General features: G+C 38.6%; 1 protein-coding gene across 8 annotated transcripts in view; it reads right to left on the reverse strand.

Annotated features, from left to right (window-relative positions):
- ADGRL2 (adhesion G protein-coupled receptor L2) overlaps positions 1 to 25530 on the reverse strand; it is a 624153-nt gene that overhangs the window by 310092 nt on the left and 288531 nt on the right. The gene's annotated exons all lie outside the window — the stretch shown is intronic.

Consider the following 25530-nt stretch of genomic DNA (forward strand, 5'->3'; position numbering starts at 1 on the left):
TAGAGGTAGACAGGGATTGGAATCTTGGTCCATTCAAACTCAGAAAGTGAGCCAGACAGGTCTTGGTTTGAAATCTCCTGCTACCACTCACTAGCTGTGTAAACTTGGGCAGATTTCTTAACTTTGGTGAGGCTAGTCTCCATTTACACATCTTTAAAATGGAGAGAAGGCCTACATTGCAGGACTGTCCAAAGGTTAAATATTTGACACAGGCAGTGCTAAAGGGCTAAGCATAGAGTGTCTTCCCTCTGTGGACCTGCCTTGAATAAGCAGTCGGTCAAGGCCCTGAGCTACTTGCTGCTGGAGACACGTTATCCATAAGACTCTCTCCTCCCACAAAGTGTTGAAGATGTGGTGAGAGAAGACAATAACATATTATAGGATGTGTTTAGACATTTACCCCAATATGTGAAACAGATAAAAAGAGGACACTCTGTTTTGAAGGGGTGTGGGTGTGTGTAAGGACACACACATCCTCCCACTCAGTCTTTCCCAGATGCCTTTGGCAGTCCTGGACCATCCTCCTCTGAACCTCCTTTGAACCCTGGGGCTCTCAAAACAGCCATTAGGCAAGATGATCTCTGGGGGACTTTCAAACACAAAATCCCGGCTTCTATTGTAGGTACACAAATATCTGTAACAAAAGGCATGAATATGATAACAACCATAGCATCTATGTCCATTCAGCCAGAGACTGAGATCACACAGTTGCTCGTTTCATGGAAAAGGGCAGAAGAGGGTCAATGATGGTATCAGAGAGAAGGTGGCTTTCACAGGAATGGGTAGGATTTTAAGAGGCTGAGATCACCATTGAAGAGGAAGGAGAGGAATGAAATGCATTTTAATAGAAACATATCCGGAAGAAAGGCAAACCGTGAAAAGAAAGAAAAAGCAAGGAAAAAGTACAAAGCATCTTTGAGGCATGGAGTAAGCTGACTCAACTGGAGCTTTGAGTACAGATGTGTAGGAAGTGGAAGAGATGGGTCTGGAAACTGGAGGCAATAAAACATTGTGTTAAGACATGGGTCTTGAAGCCAGACAGGTGTGGGCTTGAGTTCCTGTTCTGACAGTCAGTAGTTGTGTGAGGAGGAACAATCAATTTAACCTCTGTGAGCCTTAGTGTCCTCTTCTGGAAAATGGAGATACTAATATTAATCATCTCATTAATGGTAATAGTAAATGGACACAGTAACATTTACTGACCAGTTACTCTGTACTAGGCATGGGTCTAAGCATTTTAAAGGTGTTCAGCACAGTCTTCAGGACAATCCTCTGAGGTAGCTACAATCATTGCCACATTTTGCAGGTGAGGAGACTGAGGCAAGAGAGGTTAACAAACTTGTCTAGCAAGTCACTTGTCACACAGTTGATAAGATAGGGATTGGAATCTAGGCATTCTGGTTCTGGAATCCCCCTCATTATTAGACTTTCAGCCATCTACCTTGGAGAGTACAGCAAGAATTAAACGAAATAATACCTACAATAGGCCCAATGATGGGGCTCAGGACACGCTACTCCAAAATTGAATATATTAAGCTGAAGGAGTTTGAGAAAATGGCAGAAGCAGGAAGATCAGAGTCTCCCTTCTCTCCCCTTTTCTCCTGAAACAGGCCAGAAAACCTCATGTGAGAGGGGCCCTCCCTTTGCCCAGAGGAAAGGCGCATCCTTATCTCATAAGACAAAGAGATGCCAAGAAGAACCTTCCAATTAGGCCTTGCTAAGTTTCCCCCAGTTTATTACACTTACTTCATTCTCCTTAAACTATCATATTTGTACAAGACTGCCAACTATTTATCAAACCTAGCATAAATGTATTCAGGTCTGTTTCTTTGGGTCTTTAGTTCCTTATGAAGGCTCCCATGTCATGTAAAACTTAAATTAAATAAATGGTTAATCTGTCTCTGTCAGTTTAATATTCAGACCCAGCCAGAGACCCTAAAAGGGTTGAGGAGGACTTTTTGTCCTCTACACTAGTGAAGTAACAGACACAGGGTAAGGGTTCAATTGAATAACTCTTAGCCTAAGAAAAGGAGAGAGAGAGCTTGAAGCCAAGGCATATGAAGGCCCTTGAATATCATATTTAGGGATTGTTTTGACATTTTCCAGTGGGCAATTTTTTTTTTTTTATTTTAGAGAAAGTGGTGGAAATAGAGAGAGAGAGACAAAGAGAGAGACTCTTAAGCAGGCTCTGAAGTGGGACTTGATCTAACGACCATGAGATCATGACCTAAGCCCAAATCAAGAATTGGATGCTTAATGAACTGAGCCACCTAGGTGCCCCTCCAGTTGACAAATTTTAATTATATATGGAGTTGCAACAGGTTTGTGATGTGATCAAAAACATGATTCAGAAAAACTAATCTTTTAGAATATATTAGCTTAAAATGAGAGAGAATGAGTATAGACCAATTAGGCATTTATTACAATAGTCATTAAGTGGGCCTGGAAAAGGGTGGCGGCAGTGGAGCTGGAAGGAGGAAACACAGTCGTAAAAGCTATTGCATCGACTGAGATGGAAAGGGCAGCGAACAAAAGATGACTCATGGTTTCTAGGCTGGGTGATGGGGAGGATGCAACTGACTTCATCAGTAGAAACAGATCACAAGGAAGAAATTGGACCTTGAAGAAGAAAATGATGGTTGCTTTTTTTTTTTTTTTGACAGATCGAGTTTGTGATAACAAATCATTTAGGTGGAGACACACAATAGGCAATCAGCTTTGCAGGAACTCAGCTCCATGTAACAAACATACAACAGTATCTAAACTTTTTTTCTCAGAACATCCTTTTTTGATTAAATATTTTGAGCACATCCTCATTTGCATACATGTATATAAACATACATATATGTATAGGTATATATGTATTATAATATCTAATTTATAGATATGTTTATTGATAAATTGCATATACTGTTATACATTATAAAAGATTCATGTGGAAAATAATAAGTAGAAATTCCAATATTTTCCCCATGCCCTGATGGATGTTTTTGAGTATTCTCTGACAGGTGTATACCCCATTTTAGAGAGCACTGCAATATCTTAGACCCCTTCCCAGTGTTGAGGTCAAAGCAAAATGAACAAATGAACAAAACTATTCCTTCTCCTATGAATGAAAATCTCCCCTTTTCAGTGTCTCTTAGTGCACACAGAAGAAAAAGGACTGAAGACCTCATTGCCCTACAAACTCTCACTTGTGTGCATAAAGGTGTGCATATAAGGGTGTTCAATGTAGCAGTGTTGATAAAGATGAAGATAAGCTGAAGGTTTATCAGGAGGAGAAGATAATACCAATTATGATATATCATTTTGTGAATAAAGAATTAAGGTAAAACAACGTGTATTGAGGGGGTAAGAATCTGCAAGACATAGTAAGTAAAAGTAAATTGCAAGAAGACAAGGTCTTTATTAAGAATACGCCATAACCTATGAAGAATTCTGAATATGAGAAATACATGTATTTTATATATATTTGCTTTGCCATGACACTGAATCTGAATAAGCCTCTAGGTCAACTACCAATTAATAGAAATGACAGAGAACAGAGGAATGTATTGGAGAACACCAGGGAATGCAATCAATAAAATCCAAATTGGTTTGGGGTGGGTGGGAATCTGTTTGGGATAAGTGATTAAATTATTTATTTTATTCAACAAATTTTAACCATAAAAAGAATGGCAGAGAGCTGGAAGGGGAACTATGATTAAAGAGACTTTAAAAATTCAAAAAACGGCAAAACTTAAATACTATTGGAGTTAAGGAACCACTGACTGATAAATTTCCCCCTCTATATTTCTTATTCTTTTTTACAGTGATATGTTCGTATGCTATTTGTGTAATTAAATATAACATTAAAAGATAAAAAAAAAATTGAAACAGTATACATGGGTGGGTTGGCAGAATGGAAGTTCTAGATGTATGTTAGATTGAGAATCCCACTTTTTTTTGTATTTTGTGTTTTTTAATTTTAGAAAGAGAGAGTGCAAGCAGGGGAGAAGGGCATAGAGAGAGGGAGAGTGAGAATCTTAAGCAGGCACCATGCTCAGCACAGAGCCCAACATGGGGCTCAATCCCAGGACCCTGAAATCATGACCTGAGCTGAAATCAAGAGTCAGACACTCAACCCACTGAGCCACCCAGGTGCCCAAGAATCCCACTAATTAACAAAGCGGAATATGGATTTATAACTATAAGGACATTGTGTTCAGAGTCACATAAATTGCATATGAAACTTGCTTGGAAACTTCTTGAAAACCATAGAAACGTAGTGTATCGCAGAACCTGTGAAATCGGTTACCTTGTAAGTTTGTTTTCTCTCACAATCCCAAGCATTCTTGCTTTTTTTCTGTTAGATTCCCAAATAGCACTGGTAATATTTTTTTTTTTATTATTTGATATCTCTGGTCCTTGGGTCTGGAGTTTAAGATAGTATGACAAAATGGGCATTAGCCATGTACAGGAAAGTTATTAACTATTGAAATGAAAATCTCTTGGTTGATATCAGGAACATTCTGTTATTCAAACTAAAGCCAAAATATGACAAACTGATGCCAAATAGAATATGCCTTCAGTTCTTGACAATTGATTTCAGGAGCGAGGGAACTTAATAATGACTGAGGAAATTGGTATTGTTTGGTGTTCTTTTTCTCCATGTTTGCTTCAGATCCTTTAAATCATATCTTTAATTGGTTGCCTTGTGTAAGTTCACAGAAAATTTTGCTTACTGAAACATGATTCTAAACAAGTGTCATTGTTTTATTAAGCTTATGGACCAGCAAGGAGTATTTGATTTGTGAGTAAGAATTTGCTAATCTGTTAGCAAGGCTCTGTCCCAATCCACTTTTAGAAGCTGTTTGCAACATATTTTTGGTTTGATATTTAGATGTTAACAGAGATGATAGGAATTGTGCACTTTGATTTTTTTCTATTTCTGGTAACTAGTAGAGAACTCTAAACTGAAACGAAGAAAGAAAAAATCCAGTGTGCATCTTTCCTTTTCCTACGACCAACAATTTCTAAGCTATTTTGCAAATATAGGACAGCTGCTTTATTGAGCTAAAAAAACACTACAAAATGTAATGATAGCACTTTGGACTCTATTCTGATCTCCCTTAAACTCCACACAGCTTGGAATTTTCTGTAATTTTAATGAAAATGTGGCATGGCACATCTCTCTCATTTAAATTATGCACTGTCAGTATTTTCCTTCTTTGCAACTGAAGCACTTCTTGGGAAACATGCCAGGTACAAGAAGGGAGGGTGAAAGCCGAAAATAGAAAATGGAGGTGGGGGTGGGGAAAGGAACTGGACTAAACAAACACACTCTCCATATAGCCATGTTTTTAAAGACTTGCAAATCACTGGGAAATGGGGTACAGAAGTTCAAGTAGGATTAAGGTAGCTTTAGCAAGCCTAAATGGGGCTAAACACAGGTCAAAGTAGGGCTACAAGCCAAACCTTAAAAACCCTGTTGATTTGTTCAAAACTAACACAAGATCTCATTCATTTTAATGTGATATCAGAGTACATCTTGTTACTATTTAGCCACTTAGGGCTTGATACACATGTGTAAAAGTCAGTAGTGTTTCCTTATACCAGTGACCATTTCTCAATTAAGAAAACCTTCTTCTCTCACCTGTCATGCCCTTCTTTTGTTTTCCAAGCAAAAATCAAACATTTCTTTAACAAGTATTTGTTGAAAACCTGAGTGAAGAACAAGACAGAGAGGGTCCCAGCACACAATCATCTATGTTCCAAGTCCACCTTTTGTAGAATTCACATACACAGAAATAATTTCCTTTGGGGAGAGGTGATTTTTTTTTTTTTTTAAAGAATAGGCATCATATTTATATCAGTGAGAATTTGGTAGCATTTTGTAAATCACGTTTCACATTTAATTCTCACTTTAGCCCAGCATGGTAAATATTGTTATCAGTCTGTTTTACAGATTAGAAAGTTTTAGAAAAGTTAAGGAAATTGGTGATTATCATTGCTTAATGGCAGAGCTACGACTAGAATTTGGGTCTTTTGACTGGAAGTTAGTATTTTTCTCACTGTGGTGCAGTGGTTGAGAACATGGGCTCTGGGAGACAAAGGATTTGAGTTTGACTCAGGTCTGCTCCGTGCCATGACCTTAGGTAAATTACTTAATGGTTCTAAGCCTGTTTTCTCTAAAATGGAGATCATGAAAGAATCTCCCTCAGAGGGTTGCAGGAAAGAGTAAATAATAAAACATTTGTGCTTAGTACAAAGACCAGACTCAGAAAGGGTTAACTAAGATAGATTAATCCATTCTCCCAGCAGGATCAGAAATACCTGAAATATCAGAATATGAAATTCACCATTACTGTATCTTCCTGGTCAGAAACAGTGTTGGGAGTAGGGGTGTCCAAGAAATCTAGGATCTTAGCTCAAAAACACCTTTTCTACCTTTTAAGAGATTCCTTTAGGATAAGTCAATGGATGTTTGAAAACGCAGATCTTTGGAGGGTAGGAGGAGCAAAGGGATAGTGTTTCTCAGTGATCACCCTGCTATAAATTATTTTACTCAGATAATATCTTATTTGAGATCTTCCTAAAGGAAGAGGGTTTTTGTGCACTTTGGGTAGGGTAGATCTAGAAGAGATAGAAAAGGATAGAAAGTAGAATGCCTTTGGCCAGAATGGTGGAAGCCTGAGGGCCCCAGGTGCTTGGGTGATAAGAAAGGGGCATTCCAAAAGAGGGAAGAAGAGTCTAGAAAATGTGGGAGAGCTCCAAAATAAACTTCCTTTGTTTTGCAATTGAGGTTGGGATTGTTAACTGTTTGGTGTCAATAAAATCATCTCCTGTCTTGCCTTTGGCATCGCTGACATGGGCTGATGCCGGAGAGGGGATACTTGATCAGAGCAAACCTTTTAGTTCAACTCAGAACTCTGGTTCCAAGTGTCCAAGGGATTGTGCAGGCAGACGCTTGTCCTGTAGGGATGAATCAGAATCCCTGGGAGTGCAGAGCTTATTTTCTCCCTGAAACCTGCTTGCATTCATTATTTAAATTATACCTTTACATATCGTCTCTGAAATATATCAAGCTAGGAAGCCCAGGAATACCTCCTCCCCACTACTTGGTTGTAATGAAACCAGAGGCTTATGGAAATGTCACTGTGTAACATGCATTCTAAGAGCTGTTCAAAGCCCCCAGCTAACCCATCCTTCAAGTAGGATCAGAAATTAGGCTCTCTTTAGAGCCTATTAACTCTTCATTCTCCTCTTCCCATCTACTGCAATCCCTCCTCGTGACATTACATTTTAACTGCCATTAACTGTGGCGTCTGTGCATGATCTCTTCTGGGAGAAGGAAGATGTTGTTTTGCCTCAGTAAACAGAAAGGATTTATAAAGTGTTAAGCTACAGCATCAGTGGCGAAGAGCTTCAGCTAAGAGGGAGGTTGGTCAACCAAAAGAAGCACATTGGGGCAAAGATCCCTAAATTGAGCCCCAAGTTCTGAGTTTGAATCCCAGCTGTGTCTCCTGTTCCGACTTTAGCTTCCTGATCTATAGAATGAAGGAGTCAGATTTGGTTAGCCTGTGGTTCTAATCCTTGGAGTTGGAAAGATCCAGTCATCCTTGCTATGAAGGTGGTTTTTAGTTTGGCTTTAAATTAGCAGCCACAGCCCTTTGGTTCTGATCTCACTGCCGGTCCTGAGATATCACAAGCATTTGCTCTGAAATCCCACTCTTTCAGCCTCTATTTAGTAGCAGAAATCCCCCAGTGCTAACTTATTGACTGCTCTTATCATCCCCCACGTTTGGTTTGCTTTGCATTTTGCCACCCAGTGACCCACATCTAAATAGGTGGAGGTTGCACGACAAGAAAAAAGGCAGAAAGTTAAGTCATAGCTGAACTGTAGATCAATGGCTGCAATTTCACCCCAAAGCAGTCTGTGCTTCTGGAAGGACTAAGATTTATTGGTTTCAACACACAAAGATGTAAAATGTGCTGTTAACGCATCTCCCCAGAAAGTGTACTGGCACCAGCCTTGGGAAACTGTGGGGGAATTGCAACTTCCTAGCTGCCCTGTCAGTTCTAACGTCCATTTTGCTAGTCCGAATTCCAGCACCTTACCCATGGATAGATGCCGTTTTGTTGGAAGTGAACCTTGAACTATTACACATTGTGAGTGACAGTGATATGACTAATACTATAACTGAGGTACCTGCATATTTAAATGAAGTGAAATCTCATGACATTCAGAATTCTGCATTTAAACACAATGTAGGGGCACCTGGGTGGCTCAGTTGGTTAAGCATCTGACTTTGGCTCAGGTCATGATCTCATGGTTCTTGAATTGAGCCCCACTTTGGGCTGTGTGCTGACAGCTCAGAGCCTGGAGCCTGCTTCGGATTCTGTGTCTCCCTTGCTCTCTGCCCGCCCCCCCCCCCCCCCCGTCTCTCTCAAAAATAAATAAACCTTAAAAAATAAAAATAAAATAAAAATAAAAAATAAACACAATGTAAACTTTCATATATGTATTCACTTAAAATACAGTTACTCAACCTACTAGGTGTGATACACTGTAAAATGATGAAGGCAGATTATGTGCTGGGTAGTATCTATATTTTAGACTCAGAAAGATTTATGTAAATTTTGTTGCTGGTGCTAAGTTTACTTAAATATGATATTCAATTTCTCTGAGAGTCTACTTTCTTTTGGGAACGACAATATTTATCTCACAAGATCTTTGTGAATATGAAAGTCTCAGGCATGGGTAGGTATTCAAAAATACTGTTTTACTTGTTTATTTACCTAATAATAATTCCAGCCTCTGTTTTACAGTTGATAAAAGTGCTTTCACATATTGCATTGCATTTTCATCTCTTACCCTCCTGTGAGGCTGGTAAGGCATTTTACCTTTATTTAAGAGAAATTTGAGGTCCAGAGAGCTTGGAGTCAGATGTTTCTTCAAACTTAATTCTAGACCCAAAGGCAGTCCTCAGAGGCAGCATATTTGCTATCAAAAAATTAGGAAGAGCTTTATTTATTTTTTTAAAAAGGATTTGATTAATTAATTAACTAATTTGTTTATTTAAAGATTTTATTTTTAAGTAATCTCTACACCCAAAGTGGGGCTTGAATTCACAACCCCAAGATCAAGAGTTGCATGCTCCACCAACTGAGCCAGCCAGGCACCCCCCAGAAGAGCTTTATTAAACCGAGAATGGACCTGCTGAGTGGTGGAAATGTTTGTCTCCTCTTATAAACTCGGAGGAAATATTTCTGATCTGTAATTATACAATCATGCTTCCATGAGGGTTCCGTTAATATAAATGAATCTTGTTGCAGAATTCTAGTATCTCATCTCCCCTCGATAGCCGTACCATGTTGCCCCTCAGAAGAGAGTTTAGTGCATTTGCTCCTTGGAGAATTCTCTCATATTGAGATGATCTGAATAGCAATTGGCATAAACAAATGTTTTCTAACCAGAACATCACGATTTTACACAGATCAATAAGTCGTTTCTAGTGGATCTGGTCCAGGACCTTTAATAGTGTGATTTCTAGAGCTATGAAAGCCCCCTCACCCAAGAAATAATTCTTCTCTTATATAATTCTTTAAATTGCTCCACAGTCTTTTATCCTGCAATTAGAGATGAAGCTTAAAATGCAAATATCCTTAAGAATAGTAGCTAATTGACTCACATTTGTACTAAGGCAAGTGATACCAGAGTCATTCCTGAGGAAAGAGTTACTGGAAGGGCACTGGCCAAACCCCTGTAGGGGAGTTGGGAGGGGCAGAGATCAGAAACTGTGATGAGAAGGTCTAGTATACAGAAAAGAATGATTGAAATCAAAGATGAGATAAGTTTTACCCCTTAGTTTGACTGGAGTTGTTTGATAAAATCAAATATTGGCTAGGGTGTGGGGTTCCCTAAGACTCCACTGGTGAGAAGAGTAAATTGGTTCAGTGACTTTGGAGGATGAATTGGCAGCATATTAAAAATAAATTTTATCTTAATACCTAACCAAAGGAATACCATCCATATGATCAAAGACATCCATGCTAGGATGCCCAATGCCTCATTCTTTACTATAGGAAAAAAGAAAAGGAGCAGTCTGTCAAGCAAAGGGAAAAGAATTTTATGGGATAGAGTGCATTCATATTATGAGATACTAGGTAGTAGTCGTAGAGAATAAAGATGATCAATATATACTGATATAGAAAGATAGTTAATACATACTGTGAAGTTTAAAAAAAATGACACCTTTAAACCCTACTGTATTTTTATATATATTTGTATATATATGGAAATGCACAGAAATATTCTGGAAGACATACTTAAAATGGATAATAGTGACGACCTCTAGGTTTAATATGGAGGAGGAGTAGTTGAAGCATATTTTAGAACTGTAATGCTGCAATTTTTTATTGGGATGTACTCACATATTAAAAAAAGAAACAATGTGCTGTACATGTATTAATACCTAATTGATAGGTACTCTGAAAACTCAAAAGTATGTGACTGAATGTGAGAGCTACAAGGTGCTCAAAAGGTTTTAAGCACAAGCCACCTCTTTTTTTCTTAAGCCTAAAGACTTTGCTAAAGGTCATATTGCCTATTAGTGCTTCAAATGGACTACACCGTGGATCTCCTATCTTTGGTTCTTGCACCTCTTCTACAGTTTGGGGTTCACTCTTAGGATGTCAGTTTGTCTTGCTAAAATTCTCTGCAGTGCAAATGCAAGATATTCTTACTTTCACGGATATGGGGTGAGGGGTTAGGGCAAGGACAACTTTTGAGAACGGGTGACGTCAAGGACAAAATGCTGACAACCTGGTTCAGATCATATTTTGAGACTGGTTCGAAGAGTCTATTTTATACCTTCCTTTAAAATTTTTAACTATAAGGGTGCTTGAGTGGCTTAGTCGGTTGTGTGTGGGACTCTTGCTTTTGGCTCAGGTCAAGATCCCAGGATCATGGGATCGAGCCCTGAGTCAGGCCCTGTGCTGAGCGTGGAGCTTGCTTGAGATGCTGTCTTCCTCTCCCTCTGTCTCTCCCCCCGCTTACACACTCTCTCTTTTTCTCTAAAAATAAAAGTAATTTAAAAAAGAAATCTTAAAAAATTACAAAAAAATAAAATTTCAAGTATAAGAGTAAGAACTTCTGAGAAGTATGGGAGATTAAGGCAAAAGAATGGCTCTTAGATGATTTCTTTATGACTTTTTACTTTAATAATACCAGCCAAAGCTCAGATAGCAACGAAACGAAAATGGCTTTGCAAAAAAAAAAAAATATATATCGAATTTTGTTTAATTAAACAACAAAAAGACATTCAATTGCAGTATAGTGGAATCTGCATTCCAGATAAGGAAATCTGGGTTATATCCCAGTTTACTCCTTAGAAGTTGCAAGAAAAATCTGAATACAGTATGGAAAGAATGGTATTTTCTTATCCAGGTTGCTGGTAAAAATAAATATGATAAAATGTTTGACAGAGCTGCCACATTGATAAAAGTGCTCAATAAATTCTTGTTGAATTGAACTCTATTATGTCATTCCGTAGTACTCTGTTTGAGAACTCCTGCAAATTAAAAATAAAGAGGAAGGTGAGATACAGACGGGACAGCAGAGAAGATGTAGCATACTTTGGAGAAGTGAGTCAAAGAATCATAGACTGTTGGAAATTGTAGAGGTTTAGGTACATTTTTAGTGATGCAAACAGCCTCCTTTTACAAATAAGGAAATGGGGAGCGTGAGAGGTTAAATGATGAGCCTAAAGTCACTCACTTGGAGCCAGCCAAGTCTCCACAGTTTCACTCAGTTGCTTTCTTTTTCAGAGAGTTTAGTGATAGGTTCTTTTGAAAGGACGAATGTAGCCATTCTATTTGCTTCCCTAAAGGATGCCAGAAAATAATCAACTGCGAAACAGTGTATAAATGGCTACTCAGTGAGTGAGAGGATTGTATTGTTTACCCCAACAATGTGCTATCAACTCCTCAACCATTTGTTAGGTCATCAAATTGACCTATAGCTGTTATAGGGACAGGGATATATCTAGCTCAAGGTCTCCTGGTATAAAAATATGAATGGAAGAAGGAAGGTAAAGACTTGGACATTGAAGTTGGGCTGTTCAGTGATGTCACTTAGCTTATTCTACAATCAGAAAAACTGGTCTTCTTATTTAAAAAAATTATTTCTCAACTAATTGGGAAATAGGGTTGCCAGATGTCTACTCACCGGAAGTACACAGTCCTATATTTTTGCGGTCTGTCTGGTAAAATGGAAAAATAATCAGAGAGCATGTGAAAGCTTAAAAAATTATGTAGACTTTTTAAAAATTTGAATTAAAAACATGTATATGATATTAACTTTGGTATATAGACAAATGTTGTACCTTTTATAAGGTGCTTGCTTAGGCCAACAAATGATGTACACAAGTGTTGAGGAGGAAGAATTTCCTCAACCATTCAAGATCCTTCTAGCTGACTAAGAATCAAATTGACATGAGACAGATTAACAGGAGAAAATCAAATTTTTAGTTTGCATACAGGGGGCCTGGGTGGCTCAGCTGGTTGAGTGTCTGACTTATGATTTCGGCTCAGATTATGATCTCACAGTTCATGGGTTCGAGCCCCATGTTGGGCTCTGCACTGACAGTGCAGAGCCTGCTTGGGATTCTTTGTCTCCCTCTGTCTCTGTTCCTTCCTCACTCATGCTCTCTCTCAAAAATAAATAAATAAACTTAAAAAAAAGAGAGAGAGTTTACATGCAGGGAATCCATATAGACATGGAAATTCCAAAGACAGTGAGGCAACATGATGCTTGTATGAGCTAGAAGAGGAGTAGAGATCTGAGGTTACAAAGAGGAGAATGACCATTAACAGAAAGATGAGAGGCGATGTTTGGAAAACAAAGATTGAGCTATTATGCAGATAAATTTATTAAGAGGAATTTCTATTGATAGTTCTCTTCTTGGTATAGGCAGGTGGTTGGTGGGGGCTGGGGTTAAAGAGCTTTTCCTGAATCTGTTAAGTTTTAGTTGCTTTTAAGTCAAAATAACATTCATGCCAAAGTGGCCTGTCTTGGGGTGGCCTGCCCTTGTCCCCTATACCAGCTATACTGCTGTATGTTTAATTTTAAGTTAATATTTTCATAATTACTTTAGAAATCTGCATGATTTCACTCTTAAATGCTTCCATAGGGAAAAAATTCAATTTTCAATGTATTGAACCATGTGTGGACTGATCATATAAAACAAATTCAAACTGAAATTTTGAGTTTTCTTCAAAATTCCATGAAATGGTTTAAAAATAATTATTTCTCGGAAGAATATATCATAAATAAATATTTTACAGACAGCAAATAAAAAACACCAGCTGAAATAAGCAGTAATTTTAAATTATTAAATTCTTATTCACCACCTCCCCTTTGCCAACTCCCTTATTTTTGAAGAGGACATCTGGAAATCCTATTCTTTAGCTTCAGCAGAAGCTCCTTCCAGCTCCTTTTCAGCTGTGTTAAATAGAAAAGAGGGCTCTTGGAACCAGACCAACATGGTTTCAAATTCTTTCCCTACTACTTACTAGCTGTGGAACCTGGGTCAAATTATTTTACTTCTCAGTTTTCTCTTTAGAAACTGAAAATTATAATTCCTACCTTGAAGGTGTGTGTGTGTGTGTGTGTGTGTGTGTGTGTGTGTGTGTGTGTTTGAGGATTATAAGAAAGATAAATAATCGCTCATTTACCTTATACATACACAAATTCACATGAAAGTATTTAGCATGGTACCTGACGAGGCAATGTGCTCAGGATTTGAAATGCCATCCTCTTCCTCATAGGTCAGCACAGTGTTTCCCAATCTGATTTCAAAAAACTCTAAAAAGGATTTCAGGGTCAAGTAAGTTTGGGTGAAGGCCATATACGTGGCCCCTCTTTTTGGTGTAAGAAAATGCACATTAGTATATTAAAGGTTCTAAGGAGGCTTAATGTGGTGTTTTCCAATCTTCTTTGAGCACAGATTTTCTTTAATCTCTAGAGAACAGAAGTTAATGGTTCTAGGGAACTCAGTTTGGGGAAAACTGGGCCAGAAAATGGGGAAGTATGGGTAATGGCTTTAAGGCTCCTGAGAACAGGGGAAAAGCTTAGGAAAAAAAAATTAGGGATAGCTTGTGTAGCCGTCCATTCCCATTAGAGTTTCTTCCCTTTTTCCAATTAGAATGTGATTCCCTTAGAGGAAGGCTTTCAGACTTTCCCATCTAAGTACCCCTAAAGCAAGGGACATGAACACTCATTTTATCATGAAAGCCCATGAGAACCTCTCATGTTACTCCATAAGATATCTGTTTGTTTAAATATAACAATAAAATTTTTAATTATTGAAAAGTAAATGATTTAATGCTTTCTTACACACATACATACACATACTTTTTTCTGATCTAATTTATATTCCTGGAAGAAATGGCATATTTCATGCTTATTGGATATATAAACACAGATTCCCTGTTCAATAGTGAGCAGACATGGGAAGAGTACCTTGTATTCCAGGGTGAGAAAGAAGGCCTTAGGTCAGTCAGACTACAAATACTGATGGATTTCTCTAGTCTGGGTACTGTTTTCAGGACTGAAGCAAGGAGGCAGAAAGAGTTTGTGCCTTTAAGGAATGCTTATGGCCTTGTGTGTCGTGAACGTATTGGGGGGATTGCGTGCTGAACATGAGGAGGGAAGAAACGAGATAGCCAATAAACTCATGAAATGATAAAAGGATGACTTTTAACACCGATTAATGTTACGAAGAAGATGTGACATCAATGGCAGGACTGGTGGAGGCTATTTAAGTCAGTCAGGGAGGCTCTTTAAGGATGAAACACTCAGATTGAAGCCCATTGATATAAGAAAGACATTATGCAAAGGTTTGAGCTAAGAGCTTTCTAAGTTGAAGGCAGAGCACCTTGCAAAAGCCCAAGAATGGGAAGTAGCTTGATAGGTATTTTAGTTTGGGTTTCTCACAATGGACCCTGAGGTAAGGACAAGGTAGAAGTAGTTTATTTGGGAGGTCACCCAGGAAGCACCAGAGAGGAAATGGAGAAAGTGGACAAGGAAAAAGAAAAACCAATAAAGGCTGTGTTATTAGAGGTTCACTGCTATGGATAACGGGGGGCTTATTTCCTCTGGAGTGGAGTCCTTTAGAGAAACCGATTGGAACTCACCTCCCAATCATTCTAACCAGAGGGCTGGGAGGTTAGGCCTCCCAACTGCCTTCTCCCATTTCCCACTGGCTAAGTATTAACCTCAGGGTTTTACTCTCTTGAACTTTCAGGTTGTACCTGTGGAGGCCCAGAAAACTCCTGAAGAGCTAAAGAAAGTCCTCAGGCAAATAAAAGAGAAACATGGGTGCTAAAGATAGGAAACTGTCAGTATGCTGAAAACTCTTCAGCTGCAGGGAGGCTACGGTTGGTCATCAACAGTGTCTGTTTTCCGGAGTGGAAGTCAAGGCTAACTTGGTTGCAGCATAGCAGGGATACTTTAAAGGGAAAGGAGTTCAAAAATGTAGGCAGAAGCGAGATGATGGATAACTTTGCTTGTTTTCAGTCCATTTGCAAGGAGTTGTCGTTGGAGGATTTGTAGTGGGGAAATGATCTGATGAGATCAAGCTTTAGAGAAATAGCTGGCCTGTAAGTAGGCAAGTAGGCAAGACAAGAGGCAGGAAGATAGATTAAGAAGCCATTGCAGTAGTCCAGGCAGGTATCATAGTCGATTGGGTTCAGTGGTAGATTATTAGTCTTCATTTTACTTAATCTATAAACAGTATTTGACACAATTGATCACTTCCTTTTGAAACACTTTCTTGCCTTAGCTTCCAGAACACCTTTTTCTCTGGATTCTCCCACTACCTCTTTGGGACTCTTCCCCAGTCTCCTTTCTTGGAGTACTCAGTTTTGGAAGACTCAGTTCTGGGACATTTTCTCTGTCTTTAAATACTCCCTGGGTGATCTCATGTCATCTTACAGCTTTAAATATCACTGACACCCACAAGTTTTTCAAATGTATATCTTTAGACCAGACCTCTCTCTTGAATTCCATAGTCATTATGTCACTACCAACTTCATCACCATTTGGGGGTTCTGACTGATTCCTCAAACCTAACATGTCAAAAACTCAACCCTTGATTCCTCGCACCCCTGCAAGTGGTAGTAGGGCTTCAGGTTGTAGCAGTAGAGGTGGTGAAAGTGGTCAGCTCATGAAGCATTATGAAGGTACAGCCCACGAGTCTTAATGATGGACTAGATGTGAGGAATCTAAGAAGGCAACTCAGTTTTGACCTGAACAACTGGATATGCAATAGTGCAATTTACTGAAATGGGTGAGTAGGTTTGTTAGAGGAAAATCGATGGCTCTGTTTTGACTGTATTAAGTTTGAGATGCCAGTTAGGTATGCAAATAGGATGTGTGAGGGATTGGAATATTCCACCTAAAGGAGAGGTTTCCTCATCCATATTTATATTTAGAAAGTGAAATGAGGATTTTACAAAGATGTAAAATAAAGGCTCTCTGCATCTCTCTGTATATTGGGACTAGAGAATTGAAGAATAGTTGTCTAACCATTAAACACTTGGGAAAAAGTAAAAGATGATATGGGGTGATAAACACTCCCATGCATATTCATAGACAACCAAAAACACTAGGGTATCTTTATCAAATGGATTTTGATGAAAAAAAAATCAATGATAGTCACATCAGTCCTTTTTATTTATTTATTTATTATTTTATTTTAAGTTCCTCCATCCCCCTTCCTTCCTCCCGTCTTCCTTTCTTTTCTTTCTTTCTTTCTTTCTTTCTTTCTTTCTTTCTTTCTTTCTTTCTTTCTTTCTTTCTTTCTTTCTTTCTTTCTTTCTTTCTTTCTTTCTCTTCCTTCCTTCCCTCCCTCCCTCCCCCCTTTCCTTCCTTCCTTCCTTCCTCTCTCTCTCCATCTTCCTTTCTTTCATTCTTCCTTTTCTTCTTTCTTTCTTTCTTTCTTTCTTTCTTTCTTTCTTTCTTTCTTTCTTTCTTTCTTTCTTTCTTTCTTTCTTTCTTTCTTTCTTTCTTTCTTTCTTTCTTTCATCTTTACACCCAACATGGGACTTGAACTCACAATCCCTAGATCAAGAATTGCAGGCTCCCCCAACTGAACCAGCCAGGTACCCCAAGTCAGTCCTTTTTAAAATCCTCTTCTCAAGTACCTCCAAAGACTTCACATTTTACTTAAACAAAAGTCCTGACTTTATCTGATCTGATCATCTCTAATCTTGGCCCTTGTCCACCTATACCCTTCCTCCTGCACAGCCCCCTTACTCACTCAGCTACACCCACAATAGTCTTCTTACTCCGCCTTAAACACTCCAAATTGGCCACTCAGAGCTTTTCACCGTGTTGCTTCCCTCTGCCGACAGTCTTCTCCCTCCCAGATGTGTGTGGCTTTTCCCCTAGCCTCATTGTGGTCTTGCTCAAATATTGCCTCTGTAGGAAATGATTCTTAGACCATCCTATGTGAAATATCAGACTCTGTCATTGTTTATCCATTTACTCTGTTTATTCTTCATAATTTTTATCACCACTTGAACTCAGTTTATTTGTATCTATTTGCTTATTTTTTAAAGTTTATTTATTTATTTTGACAGAGACAGAGAGAGTGAGCACGAGCATGGGAGGGGCAGAGAGAGAGGAAGGGGGAGAATTCCAAGCAGGCTCTGTTGTCATCAGTGCCTGATGCAGGGCTTGTTCCCATGAACCACGAGACCAAGACCCATGCGGAAATCAAGAGTTGTCCCTCAACGGACGGAGCCACCAAGGTGCCACTTTATTTTCTTATTATCTGTCTTTCTTATTAGTATGTAAGTGTCAATAGGCCAGGGGCTTTACTTGGTCTGTTTTGTTTAATTCTGCATCCTCGGATCCTAGAAAATTATCTGATACATGAGAGATACTTGGTAAGGATTTAATTGAATAAATAAATGATTCCTTTTTAAATTTATGTCAGCAAATATTTCTTATGTGGCTATGGAATATTATAGAATGCCATATAAAAAATATTGGATGGGTAGGAGAAATCTGCTGTGATAGGAAATCTCACAGCCTAGATTCAAAGATCTAGGCAGGCAGGCCATATCATCAGCAAGAAAATATTTAAAAATTTAGTGATTTTCAGGGAAAGAGCTCCAGTGTCTGATCCAAGAGTAGTGGTTGGGGAAGGAGAAAGTTAGAATGGCAATAATCATATTGTGTGGGTTACTGAGACTAGATCTCAGGCAAAGTAGAATAATCAAGGACCTAATTATCAGAACTACGGTATATATTAGACTAGTTTGCCGTGCATTAGAATCAACTGGGGGAAATTTGATGATGAGGTTTCACCCCATTCCAATGAAGTCAGAATATCTGGGGATGGGACCCAGGTCCAGGGAGTGATTCCAAGGTGCAGACAAGTTTGAGAATTAGTATACGGGATGTTGCTTTTCCAAAAGCAGACTGGAAGCTCTGGTATTACCTGAAACTTGTTAGAAATGCAGAATTGCAGGCTGTACGTTTACCTACTCGAGTAAGAGTACATGGGGATGGACACTGAAATTTGAGAAGCACTAACATAGACCACAAGGTCAGAGTTAGGCAGGAAATAAGGTCATTAATCCTCAATTCCCTGAGGTGAATTAGGGGACCATAAATCCACTGTGTTCGCTATGCTTTTTGATTTAGGTCAGAGTTGGATTCAGAGCCTGGAAGTTAGGGTTGGGGTAGGGGTGATTCTAAAGGAGGACAAACGGCTTTAGTTCTTAGAGGAAGTCAGTTAAAAGAACAGGGACCCAGGCAGGGTTTAAGTCCAGTGTGAGATAACTGGTAGGGGACCAAAGGTATGTTGGTTCCAGACTGTAAAAGAGCCACAGGTAGTGATAGTGTTGGAGTAGGTGAGTGACATAATTAAATCTATATTTTGGGCTCAGATTGACCAGCGAGGGAGAAATTCTTGAGGCATTGCTGAAAAAAACAGTAATGAAATAAAGATAGTATACGAATGAGAATAAGTGGTAACTTTTTCACTGTTCTTCAATATTACTGTATGTCCACAAGTCCCAGAATTAGGTTGTGTACCTTATTATTTTAATCATCCAAATATTAAAAATACCACCAAGAATTAGAGGAACATGTGGAAGCCAACAGTAGATTAGAAATTGTTTTGCTCGGTTAGCTTTGTTCAGATGTTGCTAAATTCTTTTCTTTAGAAATGTAAACTTTTTTATTTCCATGTCAATAGCATAGTTGACATTTTTGTTTGTTTGTTTGTTTGTTTTTTGCCACTTCGTATAACTGTTCTTACAACTGCAAACTTTAAAGTTGTAACACACTTTACATATTTTAAGGAAACATTGGTATTTGCAAAATTCCTCTAGGCTGCTAATCACACTTAATATATACCTTCACATTCATGTCACCTCATTCTAAATGCATGTGCTGGTTTCACTGTGAAAAGTGAGAGAAGTGCAGGAAACTTAAGAAGTGAGAGAAACGTGAGGATTATCCAAGGAATCTGATTTGTGCTGTGAATGGTCCTTTTTCTTAGTATAAAGTATCACATGTAGTCTATGTTTTTAAAAATTGCAATTGGGCGCTGACCTACTAAACTATAATCTCCATGAGGTGGGGTCAGATTCGAGAGTTTAACACCATTTGTGGCATGGAGCAGGTGCTCAGTAAGTAGGTGTTGAGGAAATGAATGGATAATCATCAGCTTTTAGTCTGGGAGGAGTCTGGCTTATCACTGCCCCCTTCTCTGGAGAGGGATTACCCTCGGCTGATGGGAACGGCCTTTCCTGGAGAAAAGTGGGCAGTTAGACTTCCGAAACCACAGCTTTGCTTTGCTTTGCTTTGCTTTCTCTCCACCTCCTTGTCCTGCTTCTCCCCCACCCTTATAGGTATCTCCTAAAAACACTCTCCATATATCACTTGCCCAGGAACTCCTATCTCAGACTGCTTCTGGGAAACTGGATCTAAAACATTGTATATACGACTATCATGTATGTGTGTATGTATATATAACACATGTACATGGATGTGTGTATATATAACACACAATATTTTCCAAAATTTTTATCCTGCCCTACAATAAGAAGTACAATAAAAAGTACATTTTACATTTTGATCCAGTATAAAAGATTAATAAAAATCTATGTACCTACACACACATAGTCATTCATATGGCAACAAATGTTTATCTATTGCCTAATATGTGCCAAGCACTATTCATTGTCTTATTTGATGGAGAAGTAGCAGCAAATATGGAGTTTGCATTAATAATATAAAATTTAACTTTACCATGTGTTATGCAGGCTGATGTGCTGTATTCTGTTCTAATATTTTCTTTTATAACCTATTGCATTCTATTCCTTTTAAGAAAAACGCTATTCATGACCCACTAAATTGATTTAACAATGTGCTTGAGACTTGTAAACATCAGGTTGAAAATATTGCCTTAGATAGTGTCAAGTCTGATTTTATAAAGCTTAAGGATGTGTTTGTTAATACCTTCAGGCATTTAATATAATATATAATATTTAATACCAAGGAAAAATATATAACTGACCTATACACAGTATTATTATCTTCTTCCTTGAAGGCTTATATGATTCAACCTTTATTTTTATTAGTATTTTTCAAAATACCCTTTTCATCTTCTTCAACTAGAAGTCAATAAATGAAGCTTTTGCTCTCTGTCTAAACTGTCAAGGTCTCTAAGAGAAAATGTGCTTTAAAGCAGTAGGAGTTAATGGTCACTCTTGCACTATAAATTCTATTGGCAGATACTCCACTGGCTGGTAGATATAAGGATGACTTTCTCCTTGAAAACACTAATGAGACTTGGGAATAATATACAATCTGTGATTCAGGTACCATCCTCTAAATGTAAGAGCTTTTAAACAATCTTAAAACCTCATCGAAAGTAAATCACATCATTTCTTGTTATTTCTTAGAGAAGTAAAGATATCTAATATAGGTCATAAATATTTGTGAAGTAAAAGAACTTCAGTTTCTGAGTCTGAAAAAATCACTTTCTTCTTAAGAGGTTATGACATATGTTTGCACTTGATTGATTGATAAATGAGGGAGTACTGTGTTTTCCCCCAAATAATTCTTCTCGGAGAGGAACTTCCCGGAAAGGCCACGGCTGAAGCAGTTGTGAATAGTTGAAGAAGACATTCTCCTTAGCATGACCTGGATTTAAATACTAATTCTACCAAAGAAGTGTGTGGCAGAAGGCTTGCTTATGAATTTCAGTTCCGTTCTCTGTAAAATGGGATAACAATCCAAACTTCACAGGGTTGTTGTGAGAAAAATATATGATAATATATTGGATGTCTGGCTCCTTATCATTCAGTAGACATCAGTAAATGTTTATGTCAAGCAAGATCCATCAAGAGAGAACATTTAGTTTGCCTGGTAAGAGAAGTCAGTGGAATCAAAATTCTCTGATCAGGGCGCCTGGGTGGCTCCATTGGTTAAGCGTCCAACTTCAGATCAGGTCATGATCTTAAGGTTCGTGAGTTTGATCCCCACACTGGGCTCTCTGCTGTCAGCACAAAGCCCACTTCAGATCCTTTGTCCCCCTCTCTCTCTGCCCCTCCCTTGCTCATGCACGCTATCTCTCTCTCTTTCAAAAATAAGTAAACGTTAGAAAGGAAAAAAAAAAAAAAGATTCTCTGATTGTTTAACACACCCATTGAGAGTTGCGTATCCAAACAGTGGTTCCGAGATGCCACATGTGGAGCCCAGTAATGATGCTCTCATTCTAAACATCTTCAAAACTCCACTTTGGGAATTGCCCTTAGAATAAATCATACTTTATGGTGAACTTTTTTTTGTTGATAGTATTCACAATTTACCCAGCTGTACCTTTTTCATCAGGCCTAGATCTCAATGATTTTAGGTGGTTCTAAAAGTCCAATTCAACCTTAAAAGGATAAGTTATGATTATTTTTTGAAATTGTGATGCAGGACCTGAAGGCAGCATGGAAAGAGGAGTTCCTAAAAATGCTGTGATTCTCTGCAACTAACATTATTGTTAGACTATCAGCGTGGCTTGGCAAGAAGCAAAGAAGATAGGAACTACTGATGGTGATCTTCATCAGTGGGCCAGGGACAGTCCCCAGCTGCTCAGAATCATACCACAGCTGTGGGCCAGGGCCAGGCTGTGGAGTCTTGTGGTGCACGGAGGCCAAGAACTTGAAACTTGAGGCTTGGGAGCCTGTGTCAATCTAGAGCTTCAAGGGACCTCTCAAGGCTCCATGATCTGAATTTGTCTTAGCTAACATATGGCTGGTCTTACAGTTCTCATCCAGTTCGAGCTTTCTGTCTTACTGTTTTAACTATGCTCTTGCTTCTCAGAGTCTGTTTTTACTCAGAATGAGGCTGTTCCATGATGATCACAGGAAAAGTGGTTTAACCTTTCTGAGCCTAAAATTCTTTATGGAAAATGGAAGTAATAATGGTACATTCCAGTAGGGTTGTTGTGAAATTACATAAGAAAATGAAAATAGAGTGGTTAATGGGGCATCTGGCACACTGTAAATTCTTAATGAATTATAGCTATCATTATTATCACCATTACTCATAGCAGCGCAATTTACCTCTGTGCCCAGCTCAATGCCTAGGAAACCCAGCTCAATTAGAGGCATATTATCTAAAAGGGATCCTAGACAAGTATTCCTTGGGTGAGGAACCTTTTATAGAGTGTTCTGAGTTCATATTATAGGAGAAGAGAAAGCCATTAAGGGCACCAAGCTGGTTAGATAAATCGGATATATACATGACCGTATATAAATGGTCATGTGCTTTTATAATCACATTTGCTATGGAAAGGCAGATTCCATTTTCATGACTTCTGAGCCCACTACCCATTTCTAGAATAATAACAGTAATAAGAATAATAGCTAACATTTCACTTTCTGGTAATTATTAAGGGTGCTACAGAAACCCTTTGAGTCGTGTGTATTTCTAATTTGGCATCTCTAAAATGAATAAAATATCAAAGCAAAAAGAGCAGAGCTGCCCCTTCCCCCATCTTTTTACATGCTTTTATTTTTATTTTATTTCACTTTTTTTTTTATTTTTTGAGAGAGGGAGAGAGAGAGAATCTTAGGCAGGCTCCATGCTCAGCCAGATGCATGGAGATCGTGCATGGATCGTGAGATCGTGACCAGAGCCCAAATCAAGAGTCAGATGCTTAACTGACTGAGACACCTAGGCGCCCCAGTTTTTACATGTTTTAAATGATGATAACACTTGTCTTACTTTATAGCTTTTATGAAAGTGTAGCATGTCAAGAAGCCAACAGTTCACTGACTGGTGGTGGCACTACCCCCTTTGTCCTTAGTGTTGTTTGTCAGTCCTTGGTATTTAGTAGTCGAGAGGGGGAGAAGAAGGGAGTACCTCCAGGGAAGCACCACTAGAAAACCATGTTAGAAAGCCATCCATCACTGATGGGGCTTTGTGGCAGGATGTTTAAGGCACTGGGTTTTGGGTCTCAAGTTCCTGCAGCCTAACCCAATTTCCAAGTATTCAGGGGGGTGTATCACTTGGGATTGTTATTGTGTCATCGTGGAGAAAATATAGCTGAGATTGCTGCAGGCTAATCACCCTTCAAAGGCAAATGAAAGAGTGAAAATTCCTCTCTGACAGCTTTTTAAACAAAGCACTTTTAACTATGTGTAATCCACAATTTAGCGCATGCAAGGCGTGCCATTATTTTTACGTGTAATTTGCTCTTAAGATGGTTCTGCCAATACAAAGTTATGGTTGCTGGTGAGCTGTGTGTGTTTTAGTACAAATTGTCTGATGGTGGTGGTTGTTTTTCAACTTTCAGGTAACAGCACCCCAAAGAATGCAACTATGGAAAGAAGGGGTAAAATTTTAATACTTTGTTGAGGCACATCAGGAATGTCTCTTTTGAAGGGGTAAGACAGCTTAAGAATTGACTCTTTCTAAAGAACAAAATGTGGCCCAACTCTCACGACATAGATTTGCCAGCTCTGTAGTTCCTTTCCATAAGTAAAATACCATTGATAGCTGCCCCAGTCCTCAAAGACTGGAGAAAACTGACAGCTTTACAGAAATGATAGAGGATCTAACATAACTATTCTTTATTCATTAACCCTAAGAAGGAAAACCTTTGAAATAACCAGGAAGAAAAATACCTATTTCCCTGATCACCCAACATGTCAATTATTTCTCTTTTGTTGAGTGTCAAATATTCTGTAGCCAAAATCTATTTTTACAAATAGGGGCAAGGTAATTTAGAGGAGAGAGGAAGGGAGGAGGGAGAAAAAGAGGGACGGAGGGAGGGAGGGTGGAAGAATGTGATGCGTCTCCTACCAGTATTTCTATGCTCTTTATATTGTCATTAGTTTTTCTCCTGATAAGCATTCTGCCTCATTCACACAATATATTACACCGAAGAACCTTTTTCATTTAACTCTCCCTTGTCTCGGTTTCTTTATCCTTTAAATGATGATAATGCTTGTTCTGTTTCATAGTGAAGGTGTTAGGATTAATAGTATATTATAGATAAAAATGTTTTGAACTCCCCAGAAAGACACAATACAAAGTATTCCTATTGTCGTCATTATCACCAAACACACTCTGTACTCTCTTATTGCTTCTTAGCTTCCCAGTGTCTAGGCGAAGTAGTAGTTTAATGAGGGATGTAAAATAATAGAGCTGCAAAAGAACTCAAAGATTTTTGAATCCAGCCTTTTTTTTTTTAAATACAGAATTGGATAGTGGGACTTAGAGACATTAAATGACTTTTTGGGGTTACCAGACTTCCCTGCTCAGTTTCCTCTACTGAGAGTGATTTTCAAGACTAGGCTGTCAATTCTTCTTTCTCTGTGCTTCTTTTCTTAGTGGCTTGAGCTATTTAAACGTGAACTATAATCTCTATTCTAAAGTTTCTAAAATTGGCACCACTATCTCTGACAAGTGTGTTCTTCAATCTCATACTTCCATTTGTTTTCACACCTTAACAGTTAGATAACCGCATTAGTTTCCTAGAACTGCCATAGTAAATATCACAAACTGCATGGCTTAAAACAACAGAAAATATTCTTTTGTGGTTCTGAAGGTAGAAGTCTGAAATCAATGTGTAGGAAGGGCAGCGTTCCCTCTGAAGTTTCTGGGAAAGTATCTTTCTTTGCCTCTTCCTAGCTTCTGATTATTGCTGACATTCCTTGGCTTGCAGCTTGTATCACTCCTGCCTTTACTCTGTTGTCACATGATCGAATTCCCTGTGCAGATCCATGTCTCTAACTCATCCTCTCCTTAGAAAGACACCTGTCATTGGAGTTTAGACCCACCCTAATCTGGTATGACCTCATCTTAATTTGACTTCATCTGCGAACACCCTCTTTCCAAATAAGATCATTTGCACAGGTACCCAGGGTTAGGACCTCAGCATGTCTTTTGGGGGGACACAGTTCAACCCACAACAATAAGCTACTCTTACATCCTATTCAAGATGGCCAAAATCAACTTCACCA

This window comes from Neofelis nebulosa, chromosome 2 (genome assembly GCF_028018385.1).
Source record: "Neofelis nebulosa isolate mNeoNeb1 chromosome 2, mNeoNeb1.pri, whole genome shotgun sequence".
Classification (NCBI taxonomy): Eukaryota; Metazoa; Chordata; class Mammalia; order Carnivora; family Felidae; genus Neofelis; species Neofelis nebulosa.